Genomic DNA, 20,374 nt, shown 5'->3' on the forward strand with positions numbered 1-20,374 from the left:
TATGTTGGCCTCATAAAATGTGTTTGGAAGTATTGCTTCTTCTTCAATTTTTTGGAAGACTTTGAGTAGAATAGGAACCAAGTCTTCTTTGAATGTTTGATAGAATTCACTAGTATAACCGTCTGGGCCTGGACTTTTATTTTTGGGGAGATTTTTAATAGTTTTTTCTATTTCCTCCCTGCTGATTGGTCTGTTTAGGCTTTCTGCTTCTTCATGACTCAGTCTAGGAAGGTTGTATTGTTCTAGGAATTTATCCATTTCTTCTAGATTGTTGTATTTGGTGGCATATAATTTTTCATAGTATTCTACAATAATTCTTTGTATATCTATGATGTCTGTGGTGATCTCTCCTCTTTCATTTTGGATTTTATTTATTTGAGTCCTGTGCATTTTTTCCTTGCTGAGTCTTGCCAAGGGTTTGTCAATTTTGTTGATCTTTTCAAAGAACCAGCTCCTTGTTTTATTGATTTTTTCTATAGTTTTTCTGTTCTCTATTTCATTTATTTCTGCTCTGATTTTTATTATCTCCTTTCTTCGGCTGGTTTTGGGTTGTCTTTGTTCTTCTTTTTCTAGTTCCTTAAGGTGTGAAGTTAAGTGGTTTACTTCGGCTCTCTCTTGTTTGTTCATATAGGCCTGAAGTGATATGAACTTTCCTCTTATTACTGCTTTTGCTGCATCCCAGAGATTCTGATATGTCGTATTTTCATTTTCATTTGTCTGTATATATCTTTTGATTTCTGCGCTTATTTCTTCTTTGACCCATTCATTTTTTAGAAGTATGTTGTTTAGTTTCCACATTTTTGTGGGTTTTTCCCCCTCTTTTTTGCAGTTGAATTCTAGTTTCAAGGCTTTATGATCAGAAAATATGCTTGGTACAATTTCAATTTTTCTAAATTTGCTGATATTGTCTTTGTGGCCCAACATATGGTCAATTCTTGAGAATGTTCCATGTACACTAGAGAAAAATGTATACTCTGTCGCTTTGGGATGAAGTGTCCTGTAGATGTCTATCATATCCAGGTGTTCTAGTATTTCGTTTAAGGCCACTATATCTTTATTGATTCTCTGTTTGGATGACCGATCCAGAGCCGTCAGCGGTGTATTGAGGTCTCCAAGTATGATTGTATTTTTGTTAGTTTTTGTTTTAAGGTCAATAAGTAGCTGTCTTATATATTTTGGTGCTCCTTGGTTTGGTGCATATATATTAAGGATTGTTATGTCTTCTTGATTCAACTTCCCCTTAATCATTATGAAATGACCATTTTTGTCTCTGAGTACTTTTTCTGTCTTGTAGTGAGCATTATTAGATATGAGTATTGCTACGCCTGCTTTTTTTTGGGTGTTGTTTGCTTGGAGTATTGTTTTCCAGCCTTTCACTTTGAATTTGTTTTTATCCTTGTTGCTTAGATGTGTTTCTTGTAGGCAGCATATAGTTGGATTTTCTTTTTTAATCCATTCTGCTACTCTGTGTCTTTTTATTGGTAAGTTTAATCCATTTACATTTAGTGTAATTATTGACACTTGTGGGTTCCCTACTGCCATTTTATAAATTGCTTTCTGTTAGTTTTGTATCTAGTTTGATTGTTCTCTTTTGTTTTTCTATCATTTGTTTTTTTTGTTTGTGTTCCATACTTCTTTCCTCTGTTGCTACCTTTTTTAAGTCAAGTGTTTTTGTGGTGTTTTTTTTAAGGGTGGTTACCATTAAGTAATGAAAAGGGTACCTACCATATTCATTGTAGTACCCTATCTTATAAGTATTTCTGCACTTCATCATCCTTTGCTACTGTTAATCTCCATCCTCTCCCCCCTTTTTTTCCTTTGTTGTCACAGTTTAAGTTTGGTTTTATTGTGTTCTTGGTGGAGCTGTTACTTGTGGTGTTTTCTTTTGTTCTTTGAATCTGGTTGGAAAACCCCCTTTAGTATTTCCTGGAGTGGGGGCTTTCTGTTGATAAATTCTCTCATCTTTTCTGTATTTGTGAATGTTTTTATATCTCCTTCATACTTGAAGGATAGCTTTGATGGGTATAGTATTCTTGGCTGAAAGTTCCTGTCTTTCAGGGCTTTAAATATTGGGGTCCACTCTCTTCTAGCTTGTAGAGTTTCTCTTGAGAAATCTGATGATAATCTAATAGGCCTTCCTTTATATGTTGTATTCTTCTTTTCCCTGGCTGCCTTGAGAATTTTTTCTTTGTCATTGGTTTGTGTCATCTTTATTATGATGTGCCTTGGAGTGGGTTTGTTGGGGTTAAGAAAACTTGGTGTTCTGTTTGCTTCTTGAATTTGAGGCTTTAGTTCTTTCCACAGGCTTGGGAAGTCTCGTCTATTATTTGTTTGAGTATATTCTCCATTCCATTTTCTTTCTCTTCTCCCTCTGATATACCTATTATTCTTATGTTATTCTTTCTGATGGAGTCAGACAATTCCTGTAGGGCTTTCTCGTTTTTTATTATTTTTGAGTCTCTTTCTTCTTCTCTCTGTTGTGCCTCAAGTTGTTTGTCTTCTATTTCACTAATCCTATCTTCAATCTGGGCTGTTCTGTTAGCTAAGCTTGTTACCTCGTTTTTCAGCTTGTAAATTGAGTTTTTCATTTCTGTTTGATTTGTTTTTATAGTTTCAATTTCCTTGGTAATATATTCTTTGTGTTCACTGAGTTGTTTTCTGATCTCCCTATATTGCCTTTCTGTGTTTTCTTGTATATCTCTGAGTATTTTTAAGATTTCTATTTTAAATTCTCTGTCATTTAGCTCCAAGGCTTCCAATATGTTAAGTCTTTTCTCCATAGATTTTTCCACATCTATTTGTGTTACCTCTCTTTCTTTTGTATCCATAATAATTGATTTTCTCTTTCTTATCGGCATCTGAGGGTGGTCTTATTGATAGCACTAATTAGAATTAATAAAGAGTAAAAAGTAAAAAAAAAAAAAAAAAAAAAAGGTAAAACACCCCACAAAAAAAAACAGTAATAATTTATTATTTCCCCCTTTTTTTCTCTTTTCTCTTTCCCTCCTCTCCCCTCCTCAGGGAAATATCGTGCCTATAATGGAGGGCCTGATTTGGTGTGAAGAGTTCAAGGGGCAAAAAAAAGGGAGTAGGGACCTACTAAATGCAAAAAAAAAAAAAAAAAAAAGGAAGAAAATCTTAGACAAGCATAAGATGATTTGCTTGTATGTGATGGTCAACTAAGAGATATAATGAGAGGGATAAGAGGGAACCAGAAAAAAGGACCAAAAAAGAATAATAAAGAAGAAAAAATAAAAATAATAAGTAAAAATCTGTTGTATTAAGTGGAGCAAAGACTAAATACAATGGAGACCTTGGGTTGGGAGGACCCAAAATGCCACAAAAATAAACAAACAAGAAAAAAAAAATAAAAACAAAAGCAAAAAAGAGAAATAAAGCCAAAAAAGCACCTTGAGTCCCAAATTAACTAATTTGTTCGTGATTGAGGATTATATGGGAGGAAAGTAAAATGAGAAAAGAAAAAACAAATAGAAAGGAAAAAATAAGAAAAAGAGAAAAACGAAGGAAGAAATAAAATAGGAAGAGAAAAAAACAAAATAAAGCAAGACAAAAAAAAAAAAAAGAGGAGAGATTGAGAGTTAAGTGTCTTGGAGTATAACCGTAAAGATGGGTGAGGATGAAGAAGAAAAATAAAATGCAACACTCATGCGTAGTGTAGTTCAAGAAAGGGGAAGCATAAGATGGGCAGAGAATAGAAGGACTGAGGTGGAGGAAATAAAGGCAAAAAGATAGAAGAAACAAACAACAACAACAACAACAACAAAAATAGTGGATCAAGTTGTAAAGTCTGTGGGTTTTTCTTGATTTTGAGAGGTTAACTTCTTCCTTTTTCTTTTCTCTCCCTCTTCCTGGTCGGTGACTCTGTACCCCAGGCTCTGCCCCTGTGTCACTCTTAGGTAGGGATTTGTAGTTGATGGGATTCTATGGCAATGTCATATAATTGGCTTTAGTCTTGCTGGAAGTAAAGGCTTGTTGGCGTTTGCAGGGTCCAACGATGGGAGAGTTTGCTTTCCTGGATTCTCTCTCCTAGTCCCCCCTTTCTGAATTAGCAGCCTGGTGATCCAGCTATAAGGCTGCAACTGCTTCTGCCTGGGGAGTAAGAGGCTCAAAGAGCTGGGAAATCCCCACTCTATCCCCACTCAGTGCAAGGCTTTGGGAAAGGCTCTGACAGTCAGGGCCTCCAGTGTAATCAGGCGGGGGTGGGAGTCAATTGTTGTCAAGGTGACTGTTCAGCGCCTATCATTTAGTTGGACCTCTCAACCCAGGCTTTCCACACTTTGTAGCCTGTTTTTGCAGGGAAGAAGAGGCACTAGTCTCTGCTTACGACTAGTGTAGTATAGACCTTATTATCTGCCAAGTCCTTCTTGTTAGCGTTTATCCCTAAATATGGAGGCTCTATTAATCAGAAGTTGCCCCCGCCCCTTTCGCGAGAGGCACTAAAAAATATCACGCCTCTTGTCTTGGAACGCTGAATTGAGAGAGATCTTATCAATTAGAACCGAGGGTGCACAGATTTCATGGGTTAAGCTAATTTCAGTGATTGGGTCGCAGCTGTGCTTCCGAAGGTATTTTAGGCCGCCTGCGCGCGCCCCTCCCCCAACGCTTGATTGTTAGCTTGAATGGCTGGGTGAGGTGCCCCGCCCACGGAGAGAATCTCCCAAGCCTCTCCCGCTCGCCCCGCCACTGGTGGCTGGACCGCACCAGGCGCAGGATAATGGAGCCCCCTGGGTGTGCGGGCCAGCAGGGCGCCCTGGGCGCGTGGAATGCCCAAGGCACGCGTGCAAATGGGGCGCTCGGGGCACCGGTGGCCGGCGACCCCCACTCGCAGTGTGCGGGCCGCTGGGAACGTCAGCGGTGCTCAACCGGACCGGGCGCGCGCTCGGCTGCTCGCGGTGGCTCGCGGGGGCTCGCGGTGGCTCACGGCGGCGTTTCGCAGCGGCCGCTCACGGGGACTCGCGGCGGCTCGCGGTAGCGGCTCGCGTTGGCCTCTCGCGGCGGCTCGCTGCTCCCAAGTATATGGGCTGACTCACCACAGGCGCACTTCCTTGCGGTTTGAAAGAACGTCCCTGTGGTAGATTCCTCCACACCCTCGTCTCTCAGATTCAAGTGATAACAGTCCTTTCGCTATCAGTTTGTGTGGAACTCCGGAATGCTCCAAGGATAAATTTTTCTGTTTCTAGTTGATAAATTTGTTGTGATTTAGGGGAGAGCTGTCGGACGCGCTGCTCATGGCGCCATTTCCAGATTTATTCTTATAGACACCCATTTTCTGCTCTCTGCAGGAAGTCATGCGACTGAATTCCCAGCCACAAAATTAAATTGCCTTCTCAAGTTAACATGAATTTGGTACCTTGTAGAATTGTTAGGTCAATGTCAGTTGGTTATCTGGTTGTCATATAAAAAGGCATATAGACCACACATTGTTACAAAGCAGCAGGATAATGTAGCACAATGTAGACTGAGATTAATTTTAGATAGAAGAAGGGAGTAATTATATAGAAGTAACTTCTACAAAAACCACAGTGAAAAGACAGTCTGGTAAAATCCAAGATTTGTAAAAACTGTGCACAAAACCCACAGTATTTGGGAAAACAGTAAAGGTTTTATACAAGTAGCAGTTTTAAAAATGTAACTTTTTTCTACTATCAATTACACATTAACATACACACACTAATTGAAAATATGCTACAACCAATGTCTGGAAAAGCAGTTCAATATTTCCTAAATGGAGTTCCCTCACATTTACTGTATACTGTAGCTGTTAATACTGCACAATTAAGCAATGTTTAATTAGTTTTAAACAAAGGGATTTTTCCCCCTTAAAACAAGTTTTAAACATCTATGCTTATAAAAATTTTAAACTTTCAGCAGTCTGTTTCAAATGGAAACCATTACAAACTTCTCAAATGTTCTTTATAGTCCAGGCATGTCAACCTAGTTATCTAGCGTAGAATCCTTCAGAGATATTTTGGGCTCTCACTCGTCACTAGATGGCTTTTTCTTACTGCTGGCCTCATCTTTGCTTTCTTCAGTGATATCTCCATTATGTTGCAGCTGATGACTCTCTTGAGCATCAGATCCTCCATTTAGAGTCTTTGAACCTGTTTGTTCCTTTTCTAGCTTTTTGTTTGGCTCTTTCTTCCCTTGATCTTTGGTTTTATTTTCTTCCTCATGCTGTCTTTGTTCAGCAAGAGATTTATTCAGCACTTGTGTGATTACTGAGTCTCCTTCACCAACCAAAAACATGTTCTTAAATTTGTTATACAACATTGTAGACTTTTCCATAATAATCTGACTCACTTTGAATCGCCGTATTTTTTTCAGTGTTGTAATCATCTCTGTGTGTTTCTGAGCTTGTTGCATTGTGACCTGAAGTGAAGCTAGTTCATCCAAGGCCTCGATGCATCTGTTCACATTAAGATTATCAATTTTGCCTGACCTGTGGTGGCGCAGTGGATAAAGCGTCGACCTGGAAATGCTGAGGTCGCCGGTTCAAAACCCTGGGCTTGCCTGGTCAAGGCACGTATGGGAGTTGATGCTTCCAGTTCCTCCTCCCCTTCTCTCTCTCTCTCTCTCTCTCTCTGTCTGTCTCTCCCTCTCCTCTCTAAAGTGAATGAATAAAAAAAAAAAATTAAAAAAAAAAAAAAAAGATTATCAATTTTGAGTGAATTTTTAATTTCAGCATGTATCCTTTGAAGTCAAGAATCCATTGATGTTTCTCGCTTCTTCTCCACTTTCTTAACTTCTGGCTTCTTTCCTTCATCTTTATTCTGCTGCTCAGTTTCCATTTGTTCCTCTTGCTTGCGCTTCCTGTCTGCTGCTGCTTTTTCGTGTTGACCCTTCAGCATATTCCTTCTATGAGCAGCCTGAAAGTTTCTTCCACCTTTTCTCTTCTTTTCACCTTCTTGATCATCTCCTTTCTCTTCAGAATCAGAGGTTGATGTAATCCCTGTTGTTTTAGCTAAATTTTTCCTTTTTGATTCAACTTCTTTCTTGCCTTCTTTTTTGTCTGGCTCTTTTCTTGGCTTCTCTTCTTTCTTCTGGCCCTCTTCATCCTTTTTAAGCTGCTTTTTAGGTTGTTTTTCCTCTTGGGCCTTTTTCTTACTTTTGTCTTCTTCAGTTACCACGTCAGTCTCTGAAGGACAGGTCTGTTTTACCATTTTGGGTCTGCCTCTTGGTTTTGGAATCTTGACTTCTGTAGCTGCAGGTCGTCCTCTTTTAGGACTCACTTTTAGATTAGCAGATGCTGCTGCTGTTGTCACTACTCCTGCCTCCTCGGTTTCTACTTGCTTTTCTGCCTTTCTCTTTCTTCCTCTTCTGGCAGCTTTTGGAGTGGTTATGTCCATTGCTTCAGTCACATCCTCATTGCTGGCTTTTTCTTCATGGTCAGTGTCTTCCTTTGAAACACTAGTTTCTTTTTCTTCAACTTCAACATCAGATGACGTATTTGATTGTTTAGCTGATGCCTGTTGACTTGAAAATTTCACTTTCGGATTGTTATCTATCTCCTATAAACCTTCATTAAAGCCTTTTCGTTTATTTGGTTTTCCATACTTTTCCTTATTTTCTGAGTAAGAAAATATATCCTTTGGGCCTAAAAAAGCAGTCTCATGAGTTCCAAAAAAGAAAATAGGTAGTTTGTTTGTGGGTGGTTTCACAGCCCCATCGGGAACTTCATCTACTCGAGCTGGCCAATGAGGATAACCTTTCATCTTAGCGAAGATGAGGTCTCCAGGTTTGAAATCGCGAGTCATGTTTCGTGACGGGCGATGCCGAGGATCCGAATCCGAAGACCAGTGAGGAGGTGCGACGGCACAGACGGCGGGGGAGATGCGGGAGGCCGGGCGGAAACTGAGGTTCCGGGGCGGGAGGAGCCGGAGGGTGCCTCGCGGAGTCCGGATGCGCCTGCTGCCGGTGTTGCGGCGCTGAGCCTGCGGTGGAGGGCCGGCCTCCACTGCCCGCATCCACGCAAGCCACCTGTGCCACCAGCTGCCGCAAAGGCGTCTCAACGGCCGGAGTCGCAACCACCGCCGCCGTCGCTGCGCTGCTCCCGCGTGGCTCCCGCTGCGCGCCCGCTAGCCCAGAAGTTATTTTAAAAGAGGAATAGAATATTATACTTATACTTAATATCTTTTCGTTGAATACTTATGTGTCTAGCACTAGTCTGCTCTGTGAAGAAATGAAAGAGAAAGGAAGAAAATGGAAAACAAACCAAACCTGAAGTTCTTCAGAAAGGAAAGAAAAGTTGCCGTTTGCTCTGTACTCTGTGGGCAATCTCACGCCAAGCTGCAGTGAATGTGTGCTAAGTTGTACTGCAGAAGCTGAGTGCAGAGGCTCAAGGCCTCATCTGCCCACACCCCACAAATGTTTCCAGGGGAGGGGTGTTCCTTGCAGCGTTGCCAGACACTGGCTGGGACCCAGGCCTCAGTTTCCATGCCTGCCCTGCCCATGGTTAACAGGGAGCCATGCTTTAACTCTCCGAGTCCCCTCTCCCATCCACACCAGGCAAATTGAGACACATATATTCTTGTGCTATCTCACAGCTATGAGATTCTTGCAGGTAAGGACGACCTCCATCCTGTGTTGAGCGTGCATGCCTTTTTCCTAGACTCACCTATCCAGTTCAGATGCTCTCACAGCACAGCTTATAGTCTACATCCTGATGAGGGTGCAGTCAAGAAGCCAAAGATCCGAGAGGGTAGAGTTGCTTTCTTTTGGCTTAGCTACAAATGACACCTTTCTGAATAAGAAACTGGGGATGATTCCTTTCGAGCCCCTCAGGAGGCCCTTGCACCACCACCTGCTGGGTCCCCTGAGGCTGGAAGGAGACCCCCTAAAGCCCCAATCACTTCCACAGGAACAGAGTAGCTCACACACTTTCACACTCTGTCTTTTCCTCTCCATCTCTTCTAGAGTCTTGTGCAGTGATCGTGTCCTCCCCTTTTGTAATAATCTGTGTTGGGGCGGGGCGTCTCTCCCATCTGCATTCCCTTGGAAGGTCCCAGTGGATGCAATGTGGTACTCACAATGCATAGACTCTGCCCTTCATGGAGGCTTGCTTCAGGCTCCCAGCACAGCGGAGTCACCACACTCCATCCCTGTGCCTGGCCCTCTCCCAGAAGACCAGCACAGCCACCTGCCTTCCTGATGAGACCAGATGAGAAGGATAAGTTGTTGGGCTGTCCTGGGTAAAAGGGCTCTGATATTTGGAGGTCTTGTGTAGGGGTTAGCTGGGGTTGTTAGCTGGGGGATGTTCATGACTCACAGGATACAATTAGAGACTAATTCTCCACTAAACTCCATGTCCTGAGCACAGTTGTCATAAACACAGGACGGAGAGGCAAGCTTGGCTGTGGAGCAGAGGGACCACAGGAGAAGAGGGAGGGCATGGCAGGGGAAGACAGAGGGGCGTGGTGAAGGTGACAGCGCACAGGTGCACCTGACCTGCAAGGCCAGGCCAGTCCTATGGGCTCCTAGCCCCACACTCACTGCACTGGCACTGGACAGCTTAGGTGGCCCAGTCCTTGAGGTGTGCATGTTTGTCAACTCTTAATCTGAGGATTTCTATCTAAATTTCTAGAGTGAAATATAAACTTTTATAGTCTAGAGTGGAGCATAAACTTTTAGAGCTTCACTAGTGGTTTTGGGAAGCCTGGAGCACTGATATGGGTGTGAATTTCAGTCTACCATGCCCAGTCTACCTCCCTGAAGAGGTCATCTATCTCCCTGTGCCTCAGTTTCCTCATTTGTAATGGAACAACAGAACCAGCTTCATTGGGTTGTAGTCTGTTAAAATGAATTAATATATGGTAGTCCTCTCTCTCATAGGGTCTGGCACAGAATAAATGTTAGCTATGTGATTATAATGATTTAGAAAATTTTACTTTCCATCCATCCATGAAGGTCTTTAGCTTCAGTTGGAGCCCTCAATACTCAGGTTCACAAAACAAGTGCAGCTGCCTGCTTGTCACAGGTGAGCACAGAGCAGGGGATGTAAGTTCATTTGGGAAACCCTAGAGACACTGGGGGCACTGTGCCTGAGCCACAGTAGATGCAGAAAGGAGCTGGAGACCCTACCCTCAGTGAACTCCAGGCTAATGATGGTTTCTAACAACACCCATGGAGAAGCAAGTACAAAGCCAGTCAGAGCAGGTGGGCCCAGACATCACCAGACAGCATGTATGGGGGAGTCCAGGTACCCAGGTAGTTGTGCAACTGAAAGAGGAAACTCCCAGCTTCACCTCAGGTCCCTGCATTCACTGTTCAGGCCATCAAGCCTTCTCTGGACCTCATGTCTCAGGCTCTGCAAGGACTGAAAACCACCAGAAATGAGGACAAGCTTTGAAAGAAGCATTACTGTAACTAAGCATTGTCACTTAGAGAGGGCCCACCAGGCAGGCCCTGCACTCAAGCCTTTAAAAGAGGATGAGACACATTAGCAATAAGACCTCCTCTCACAACACCAAGACTAAAGCAGAGGCTGGAAGGCTGTACACAGAATATGAAGAAACCTTCCCAGCCAGCTCTGCTGGGAGAATTGGAATTGTTTTCTGCATTTGAGTTGGACCTTTAACGTGGGCCTAATATAAAAAAAACAAAAACAAACAAACAAAAAAAACTGCAAGTTAAGGGAGAGGCATTCCAGGAGGGGGCACTAGGAAAGGAAGTATCAGGCTCATCTTCAGGGAGCATTTCTACTCCCCCCCCTTTGCACATAGGAACACCTAACACCTGCTAAATATATACATACAGAGATAAGTAAGCAATGGTCCTTGTACTCGCAAAGCTCCTGCTGAGCAGAACAAGGAAATGGAGGAAGACATGGTGATGCCTGGGGCTCTCCCAGCACAGACTGAGGCCCAGAGACTGAGGCCCAGGCCACTGTCCCAGCTGGCTTAGGACTGTACCAATTTAAGCATTCTAAGTCCCAGGTCATGAGAAACCCCTCAGTTCCCTTCAAACCCAGGGTAATTATTTTCCCTACTTGGGGCTTGGTATTGTGGGTTCAATTTTGTCCCCTAAGTTCAGATTTTGAGGTCCTAACCTCCAGCACCTCAGGTAATGATTGTATTTGGAGATCAGGTCTTTTAACAATGTAATAAAGTTAAAGTAATTTCAATAGGGTAGGCCCTAATCCAATATAACTAGAATTTTTATAAGAGGAGAGGTTAAAGTTAAGGTTAGGGTTAGGGGTTAAGAGTTAGGGATAGGCTTAAGGGTAGGGTCAAGGTCAAGGTTAGGGTTAGGTTAGGGGTCCCCAAACTATGGCCCGCAGGCCATATGTGGCCCCCTGAGGCCCATTTATCTGGCCCCCACCACACTTCCGGAAGGGGCACCTTTTTCATTGGTGGTCAGTAAAAAGCGTGGCATTGCTCACATACAGTACTACTTCCATTTTGTTTTTGTTTTTTTACTTTAAAATAAGATATGTGCAGTATGTATAGGGATTTGTTCATAGTTTTTTTTTATTCTGGCCCTCCAACGGTCTGAGGGACAGTGAACTGGCCCCCTGTGTAAAAAATTTGGGGATCTCTGGTTTAGGGTTAGGGTTAGGACAGTGTGGGAAACAGGCTGTAAATTGGCAAGGTCGTTGTACCTACTCTTTTAATACTAAGATCTTTTAATACTAAGATCTTCTCAACACTAAGCTTTTCCCCAAACCCTTGACTATTGCATGATGTGAGGTGGTGCACTCTCATGAGGAATCTAATTTTTGCCTCACATGAGTGGCTTTGTATCAGAGACTTCCTTATTTGTATATTGGCTTAAAGACTTTAATTGTCTATGCTATATAATAAAGCAAAGATGAGGGCTCCCTCTCTCTCTGATATTGCCATCAGCATTGAAGAGGCCTCCGATCCCATCCTCTTTTCTTGGTGAGTTTGTTTTCTTAATTCTGTGCCGTTCTCCCTCAGGACCTGGAATTACCAGCTGCGCTGGTTCACAGCAGGACAGACATGCTCAGAGGAAAGGCCATGTGAAGACACAGGCAGAAGGCCATGTGCCCACCATGGCAGTGGTCTGACCTACCTCCTTTCTCATGGCCCTGAGAATAAACCAACCTCGCCAATAAGTCTATCTGGGACTTTTCAGCCTTCAGAACCACAAGAGAATAAATGTCTGTTTTTAATTCAGGTAGACTGTAGTATTCTGTGATGGCCACCTTACATAGCCTTGAACCAAGAGGCAGTCAACATCATGGGGCACAACCAGTGACAGAACACACAAGTGATGTGTGGTTTAGTGAAATTACAAAACAGGTGGCAGGCTGAAGTCAGATGTGGGACTCTAATAATTAAGGTGACATGTGCCGAACTTGGCAGGCTTTGGGGACTGTCTTCAATGACAAGGAGATGTCTGAATGTGAAGCCGGGCCTGAGATATTTGACAGGTTTTAATTTTAGCCAATGAGTATGCTGGGTAGAGTCAGGGGCCTAAGGGCCTATAGTGACCGTACAAAGAGACCCATCCACAGCTGACAGGCAGCTCAGCTCCTGATGAAGTTTCCCGTTACCTTTCTTCCTGGCATGTGCCTTAGGAGAGTCCCTCCTGGTCTGCTGCCTTCAGTTTCTCCAGAGGTAAACAGAACCACAAAGTGCTACGTCTGCCACCCAACTCCTCTTAGAGGTGGGGTCCTTCATGGATTCCATCATGCAGCATGTGAAGACAAGACCCCAGCAGTTAGACTTGCTATTATTAGACACTCCTCTCCTCCTCCCCTTAAGAAGTGCAGAGGAGGTTGGCACAGGGTCACCCTGTCCACAGTGTGACCACAGGGACCTCTTGGTTGCCTCCACTCTGTGACCCCCACCTTACTCAATCAGCACACCTATGATCTGTGGAACTGCAATGGATGCATCACACAGGTGAGGTCCCCAGGATGGCTAATACAATCAAAGATGCAAAGCAGAAAAGGGAGATATAGGCCAGCTCTGGCCCAGTCTGGAAGCCGAGCATCTGCAAATATGCAAAGTTCTCTGACCTTCATTCTTGGTTCAGAAATAAAACATTCTTGAAATGAGTGGGAGAAGATTTGGGGAAGGTTCAGACGGAGGGAAGCATTTTCAGGCCAGACTCATCAGGTAGCCCTCAGTCCCCCAGCTTGGATTCCTGGAGCAGCCCCGCGCCTTTCTCTGCCTGGACATTGGTATGTCTCCTGGGTGATGGGCTCAGGTCAGAGGGCAAGCGACTGTTGGAAACAACACTGATCACAGTGTACTGGAGACCAGACCTGGCCACAAGTGCCTGCAGTGACTGGAACTTCACCTGGAAGTGTTCGTCTGGGTTTCAACACGTCTCTAATGGCCAGTTGACTATATAGCACTCGGTGTTGGATTTCTCTCCACTGGATAGCTAACTTGTTTAATGACCAGTTTGAAGATTTATTAAAAAAACATTTAAAAATTATTTATTAAAGTGCTCCAGCAATTTATATTAGATAGATTACCAGGGCCTAAGGGAGCAGTAGAAATTGGAGCTTTCTTACTGGCATGTGCCTTAGGAGAGGGGTTACTGCTAACCCCAGTCCTCTCTGTCTGAGTTGGGCAGTCCCATGGGGCCATGCACCAATTGGAGAATTTCTCTGTGACCCATGCCCTAGGAACCCCCACCTCAGCATACACAGAACACCCCTTAAACTATCAATAAGCTGAGAAAGTCATCACATTCAGTAAGAACTGTCAAATACTCTAGAAAGACCCCAAAAGAAGCATGTTGTTGACAAATCTTTGTGTTCACTGATTAGTAATTTGTCAAATTAATTCATTACCTAATGGCTCTCACTGAATTAGTAGGGCAGCTAGGAGCAGCCCAGAAAAGGAAACAATGAATCTGCCACCCTGCCATGGGGAGTGAGGCCTGAGCTAGGGAAGCCGGAAGCACCAGAATGGATGCGGCTGGGGCGGGAGGAGCAGTGGTAGGAGTCAAATAATTTAACCGGCTCTCTGCCCTAATGATGGTTTTAAGTATAAAAATATATATACTGAAAGGTAGTTTATTATTTCATGCATTTAATACTTAAATAAGAACAATAAAAGAGGTATACAAAACTAAATTATGTTATAAGAGTTTTAAAATATCAATGAAAAATATTAACTAATACCTGACAAAAAACAATAAAACTGTTATTTAAGATATTTCCATATTACTTCTTGATTAGCATCCTTACTTGCAATTTTTTTCACCTGTGGACAGAATGAACATTACTATAGGTGCTTAGAATACGCTGTTGCACAGATGAACATTAAAAGAGAGTAGGGAATGTAAATTTGTGATTTTCACATTGGGTGGCTGCCCAGATACCTACCTTAGAGAGAACCCTGATTACAAGTGCCATTTTAACAACCCTTTCACCTAATTCAACAACAATTAGATATCAGTTCTGCCAAACTGTGTGAACTGGCTGAATCCCACCACTGGAGGAGGGGAGAAAGAAGTATTAATTTTGCAGCACCCTCTGTTTACTACCCTCAAAATGCCTTCTCATTCTTTTTTTTTTATTGGATCCTCACACAATCTTGTGAAGTCTTTTAATTCCATTTGCAGATAAATAAATAGGCCTAGAGATGTGGTTTTCCAAGATTATAAAGTTAATGTTCTACAAAGCTCAGAGCTCAAGCTCAGTTGTTTAGATGCTAAGATCCCTGTTCTTATTCATCTCACAGATGACCTGACAGTCAAAGACAGGGAAACCTGGAGAACACCCTGGGATTGTCTAATTTACTACTATGATCTCAGTGCACAGTACATGTACAGCAAATATATCTTGAATAAATTAATAAACAAAATAATGGTGATGCTAGCAAGAACAATAATAATAATAGCTGACATATACTGAGTGTGCAGAAATGATCTCATTTACTTTCTAACTATATGCGGTGAATAATATTATTAAGCCTGATGTGCAAAAGTGGTTTACAAAAATTAACAGGCTTCAGGCTGACCCAGCAGACCTTGTAATGAAGCATGAAGGGCCAAGAGAAAATGCTTGACTAAATTTTTCCCCCCAGGCAAAGAACAGAGAGTGGTTCGACTGCATGACAGGAAATCGCCCCTGTAACCCAAGCCCTGGTCCTTAGTTTATACTCAGATTCCTGAGCCATGTTGAGAAATTTAGAAAAATTCCATACAGCTGCCTGTGCCTGTTCGTGAGCTCTATGAGGCTTACAACCCTCACCAGTCTCCAAATCCCAGGGCTTTGCTGGCCCCCATGCCTTACCCAGCTGCCTGTTCTGAAGATCAGTATCTGCTCTCTGATTTCAGCCTCCTCAACAAAGAACAGCTCAAGTCACAGTACCCTCCTGCTCAAAACCATTGAGAAAGTCCTCAGCACCTGGAGGCTGAAGGTTTTAAACCTCAGTCTGCCTCAGAATCACCTGCAGGGCTTGTTAAAACACAGGTTGCTGGGTCGTATGCTAGTTCTATTCTCAATTTTTTGAGGAACCATCATCCTTTCTTCCATTATTGGTTGTACTACTTTACATTCCCACCAACAGTGGATGAGGGTTCCTTTTTCTCCACAGCCTCTCCAACACTTGTTATTACCTGTCTTGTTGATAATAGCTAGTCTAACAGGTGTGAGGTGGTATCTCATTGCAGTTTGACTTGCATTTCTTTAATAGCTAATGAAGATGAGCATCTTTTCATATATCTGTTGGCCATTTGTATTTCTTCTTGGGAGAAGTGTCTGTTCATGTCCTCTTCCCATTTTTTTATTGTATTCTTTGCTTGTTTGTTGCTGAATTTTGTGAGTTCTTTATATATTTTGGATATTAGGCCCTTATCTGAGCTGTTGTTTGAAAATATCATCTCCCATTTAGTTGGTTATCTGTTTTGTTGTCAGTTTCTTTTGCTGTGCAGAAGTTTCTTAGTCTGATGTATTCTCATTCATTTATCTTTGCTTTTACTTCCCTTGCCTTTGTGGTCAAATTCATAAAATGTTCTCTATGGCGAAGGTCCATGAGTTTAGTACCTATGTTTTCTTCTATAATTTATTGTTTATTTATTGTTTCAGATCTTATATTTAGGTCTTTGATCCATTTTGAATTAATTTTTGTGCAAGGAGACAAATTGTAGTCAAGTTGCTTTCTTTTGCATGTGGCTTTCCAATTTTCCCAGCACCATTTATTAAAGAGGCTTTCTTTTCTCCTTCTACTGGGCATATACCCCCAAAACTTAAAAACACTGGTACATAAAGACACATGCACCCCCATGTTCCCTGCAGCATTGTTCACGGTGGTCAAGACATGGAATCAGCCGAAATGCCCTTCAATGGAGGATTGGATAAAGAAGATGTGGTACATATATACAATGGAATACTACTCAGCCATAGGAAATGATGACATAATATAATTTATGATAACATGGATGGATCTTGATAACATTATACTGAGTAAAATAAGTAAATCAGAAAAACTAAGAACTATATGATTTCATACATAGGTAGGACACAAAATTGAGACTCATGGACATAGATAAGAGTGCTGTGGTTACCAGGGGGGAGGGGAAGGGAAGAGAAGGAGGGAAGTAGGGGGGAGGGGCATAAAGAGAAACAAATGTAGGGTAACGAAGGATGATTTGACTTTGGGTGATGGGTATACAGTATAATTGACTGTCCAGATGATGTGGAGATGTTTTCTCTAGATCTGTGTACTCTGGTTGACCAATGTCACCCTGTTAAATTTAATTGTCTAAATAAATAAAGAAAAGTAAAAAAATACAGGTTGCTGTTCCCATTTCTATAGTTTCAAGTTCACTGAGTCTGAAGTGGGGCTAAGGATTTGCATTTCTTGCAAGTTCCCAGGTGATGCCCAAGCTGCTGGTCCAGGGACCATACTTTGAGAAGCACAGCTTAAAATGAAAGCAGAAGGCTTAAACCTGGTGTTAAGCACTTTAATGATAAAGCGGCAGTCCATGTTTGTCTTTTCTTCCATGAGCATTATGTACAATCGCCTGTTTTAGCTAGGTTTGCCATGTGTGTTTCTGTCTCTGCAAATCACATGTCCTATGTCTCTGCCAGGGATGTCTGTCCCCCCCCAGCTTTTCTGCACACCCTTGTCTTACACAAACCCTTCCTACTTCTCTGTAGTTCACCTATTGAAGGAAACCTTTTCAGACTTCTCTTAGTAGATGTGTTTGTTCCTTCTTTGCTCTTGAAATAGTTTATCAGTTCTTCTTTCTGGTGTGTATCAATTTTGATCTCAATTTCTGTTTCTGCATATCTATGTCTGTGTGCCCTGCATATAGAGCAGGGGCTCATGCAGAGGTTTTGAACTAAAACTGAGCTGGTTTCGGGTCTCCTTTGCTGCCTGCTAACTTTGTGGACCATCACGATCAATGTTGCCTTTCAGAGGATTGGTTTCCTTATACATGTATTTAAAATGACAGCAATAAATATTGCCTGGGATGGCTGTTAGACACATCTGACAATGCCTTGATATTCCTCCCTTGATTATGGGACTAGCTCATAACAAACAGAATGCAGTAGAGGTGATGCTATGTGATCCCAACATGAGTTCAGCAGAAGCTGTACAGGCTCTGTCTGATTCTTCTGGAACCTCGTCAGTCTTTATGAAAATAGCCCATGCAGATGTTCCAGCTAACAGCTCTTGTTGAGGTCCCAGCCAATGCTATATCAACAGCCAGCTATGGGAGTGAGTGACCCTTAGGGTGACTTCCACTCCCATCTGATACATGTTCAAGTAAAAGCCACCCACTTGATCCCAGTCACCCTATAACCACAGGAAAGGATCATGAAATGACTGTTGCTGCTTCATGCCATTAGATTTGGGACTGATTTATTCAGTAATAATAATTAACTATTTATGTGTTTACCTTAACAAGCAAGTGAGATAATAAAAGTATGTCGAGTACAATCTGGCACACAGTAAACACACTGACAGGAGCTGTCCTGTGTGGCTCATGTGCTTGGCCATCCTATTAACTTCATCTGCATTACAATGGTAGATTTTGCCTGTGTGCCCCTTCCAAGTTGCTTACACTGACAACCAGATAAGTAGATCCACAGTCCACATGCCACAGGCTCCTCCCAATGTTCAGGGCAAGGCAACCGCTCACCAGGCAGTGACACCCAGGACAGATGTTGACAATTTCTTCTCTTGTCTCCAGTAGGGAAATGCATTAAGAGACCCTACAATGGTGCCGAGGCCCTTGTCACCGAGGTACTCTTCAGTTTATTCTTCACCCATCTCCCAAGAAAATTTCTGGAAAATTTTTTCCGTGTGTGTGATCTTAGTTCTTAAAGAACCATTGTGAAGTTCACAGAGTGCAAGGTGTGAGACCTGGATCCACATTCTTTGCTTCTCCTCCTGCTGAGGTGGGCTAAATCCCCTCTCTCTGAATCTGAACATGGGAAAGTGGTACTTCATCTCAGAGAGAAGCAGAGACAGACAGAGACAGATAGATGTATTTAAGGAATTGTCTCACATGATTATGGAGGCTGGCAAGTCCCAAACCTGCAGGAAACACTAGTGGGCTGGAGGAATGAAAAGTTGATGCTGTAGTCTTGAGTACCAGGTCAGTCTGGAGGCAGAAAATCTCTCTTCTTTAGGAAAGAGTAGTCTATTTTCTCTTAAGGTCTTCAACTAATTGGATGAGTACCACTCACATAAATGAGGGTAATGAACTTTATTTTAAGTTTATTGATTTAAATGTTAATCTCATTTTAAAATGTACCTTTCACACTTGACATCTGGACTAGACTAGTGTTGGACCAAATACCTGCATATTGTGGCCTATTCAATTTGACACTTAAAATTTACCATTATAGGCTCTCTCTCTCAGAGTCCACACCATGCTGGGAGCTACCTAAACCACATGAAAAAGCAAGGAGGACAGGCTATGGTCAGCAGTCACGGCAGAGCTTAGCCTGCCAGCCAGCCAGCCAGTCCTGATGCCAGACATAGAGTGGAAGCACCTCAGATGACTCTGGTCCAACCTTTAGCTGTCAGTATCACTTCTGGCCACTCAAGTCATCTCAGCTGTGACCCCAGGGGTTGTGGAGGGAAGATCAGCTCTCCCCCTGTGCCCTGTTCAAGCTTACAACACACAGAATCTATGAGCTCAGTGAAATGGAGGTAGTTTTATGAAGCTGCATTTTGGGATGGTTTGATAGGCAGTGACACATAACTAGAATACTGAAATCTTCAGGAGAGAGTTCTTGCATGGCCCAGATAAGCTGAGGGAGGTACTGTTGCTATGGCTGAAAGCCAGCACTCTCAAATAGTCCTCATTCAACCAAATTGTAAGATTGTGTATGTCTTCCTGTCTCATCTTTGTTTCCACTCCCCAAAAATACAGCCTTCTCTGAACATCCCAAGAAGTCCCAGTTTTAGACATCACCTCATTTCATAATATGTGAACTTGCAACAAACTAGATCTAAGGGACAGATCAGTTTAAGTTTTAAAAACTGAAATTATGTGTAGGCTATGAAATTTTTATTTGATAAGTAACTTAGCTGAGTATACATTGAGGGTTAATCTTTTAGCAAAAATAATAAAATGTCACAATTACAGCAGTTAATGAATGATTCTTTCTTTCTATAAAGGCTGTCTTGTGAATTTTAGGATTAACCCAGAGTTGGTCCAGAGCCACTTAGAATGAAGAACACAGATAATGAGGTTGCTTTGGAAGGACATGCATTTCTTTTGGAAGGAAAGAGAAAGGTGCAGGCTCTTTGGCTCCCAGTCTCCACCACCCAGACTGGTGGCAATGCCAAGCCCACTGTTGCTGAAGGGAGGGGAAGACAGGTTTGGGAAAGCTTGCTGTCTACCTCCTGGCTGCAGGAGGGTTCTAGGTGCCTCCAGGCCTCTCTTTTTATACTTTTCTGGGAAAGAATGTTTAAAACGTGGTCATTTGACATTGACATATCTCTAACATATAAAAACATTGATGGAATTAGAAGACAGAATGCAGTAGGCAATCCAAAGGAGAAAATCAGGACAAAGAATAAGGATTCATAAAACAACAGCTCCAAAGCAAAAAGGAAATTCTATTAATTGTATTAAAACTCTCTAGAAGATCTTAAGGGAGGAGGAATAGAGGAAACTGAGGTCATGAAGGAGACACATGCACCTGTCTTCAGCATCAACCAACTAAACAAAGAAATAAACAAAGTTAACAATGTCAAGGGAAAGAAAACCTATAAAGAAAAGTAATAGCTCTGCCTGACCTGTGGTGACACAGTGGATAAAATGTCAACCGGGAACACTGAGGTTGCCAGTTGGAAACCCTGGGCTGCCTGGTCAAGGCACATATGGGAGTTGATGCTTCCTACTCCTCCCTCTTCTCTCTCTGTCTCTTCTCTAAAATGAATAAGTAAATAAATTAATTAAT

General features: G+C 42.4%; 2 pseudogenes; both read right to left on the reverse strand.

Moving 5' to 3' along the window:
* Positions 1-5,890: 5,890 nt before the first annotated feature.
* On the reverse strand, positions 5,891-6,450 carry LOC136313678 (PC4 and SFRS1-interacting protein pseudogene; annotated as a pseudogene).
* A 224-nt stretch (positions 6,451-6,674) lies between these two features.
* LOC136313427 (PC4 and SFRS1-interacting protein pseudogene) lies at positions 6,675-7,995 on the reverse strand (annotated as a pseudogene).
* Between the last annotated feature and the right edge of the window lie 12,379 nt (positions 7,996-20,374).

The sequence above is a fragment of the Saccopteryx bilineata genome, chromosome 9, assembly GCF_036850765.1.
Source record: "Saccopteryx bilineata isolate mSacBil1 chromosome 9, mSacBil1_pri_phased_curated, whole genome shotgun sequence".
NCBI lineage: Eukaryota > Metazoa > Chordata > Mammalia > Chiroptera > Emballonuridae > Saccopteryx > Saccopteryx bilineata.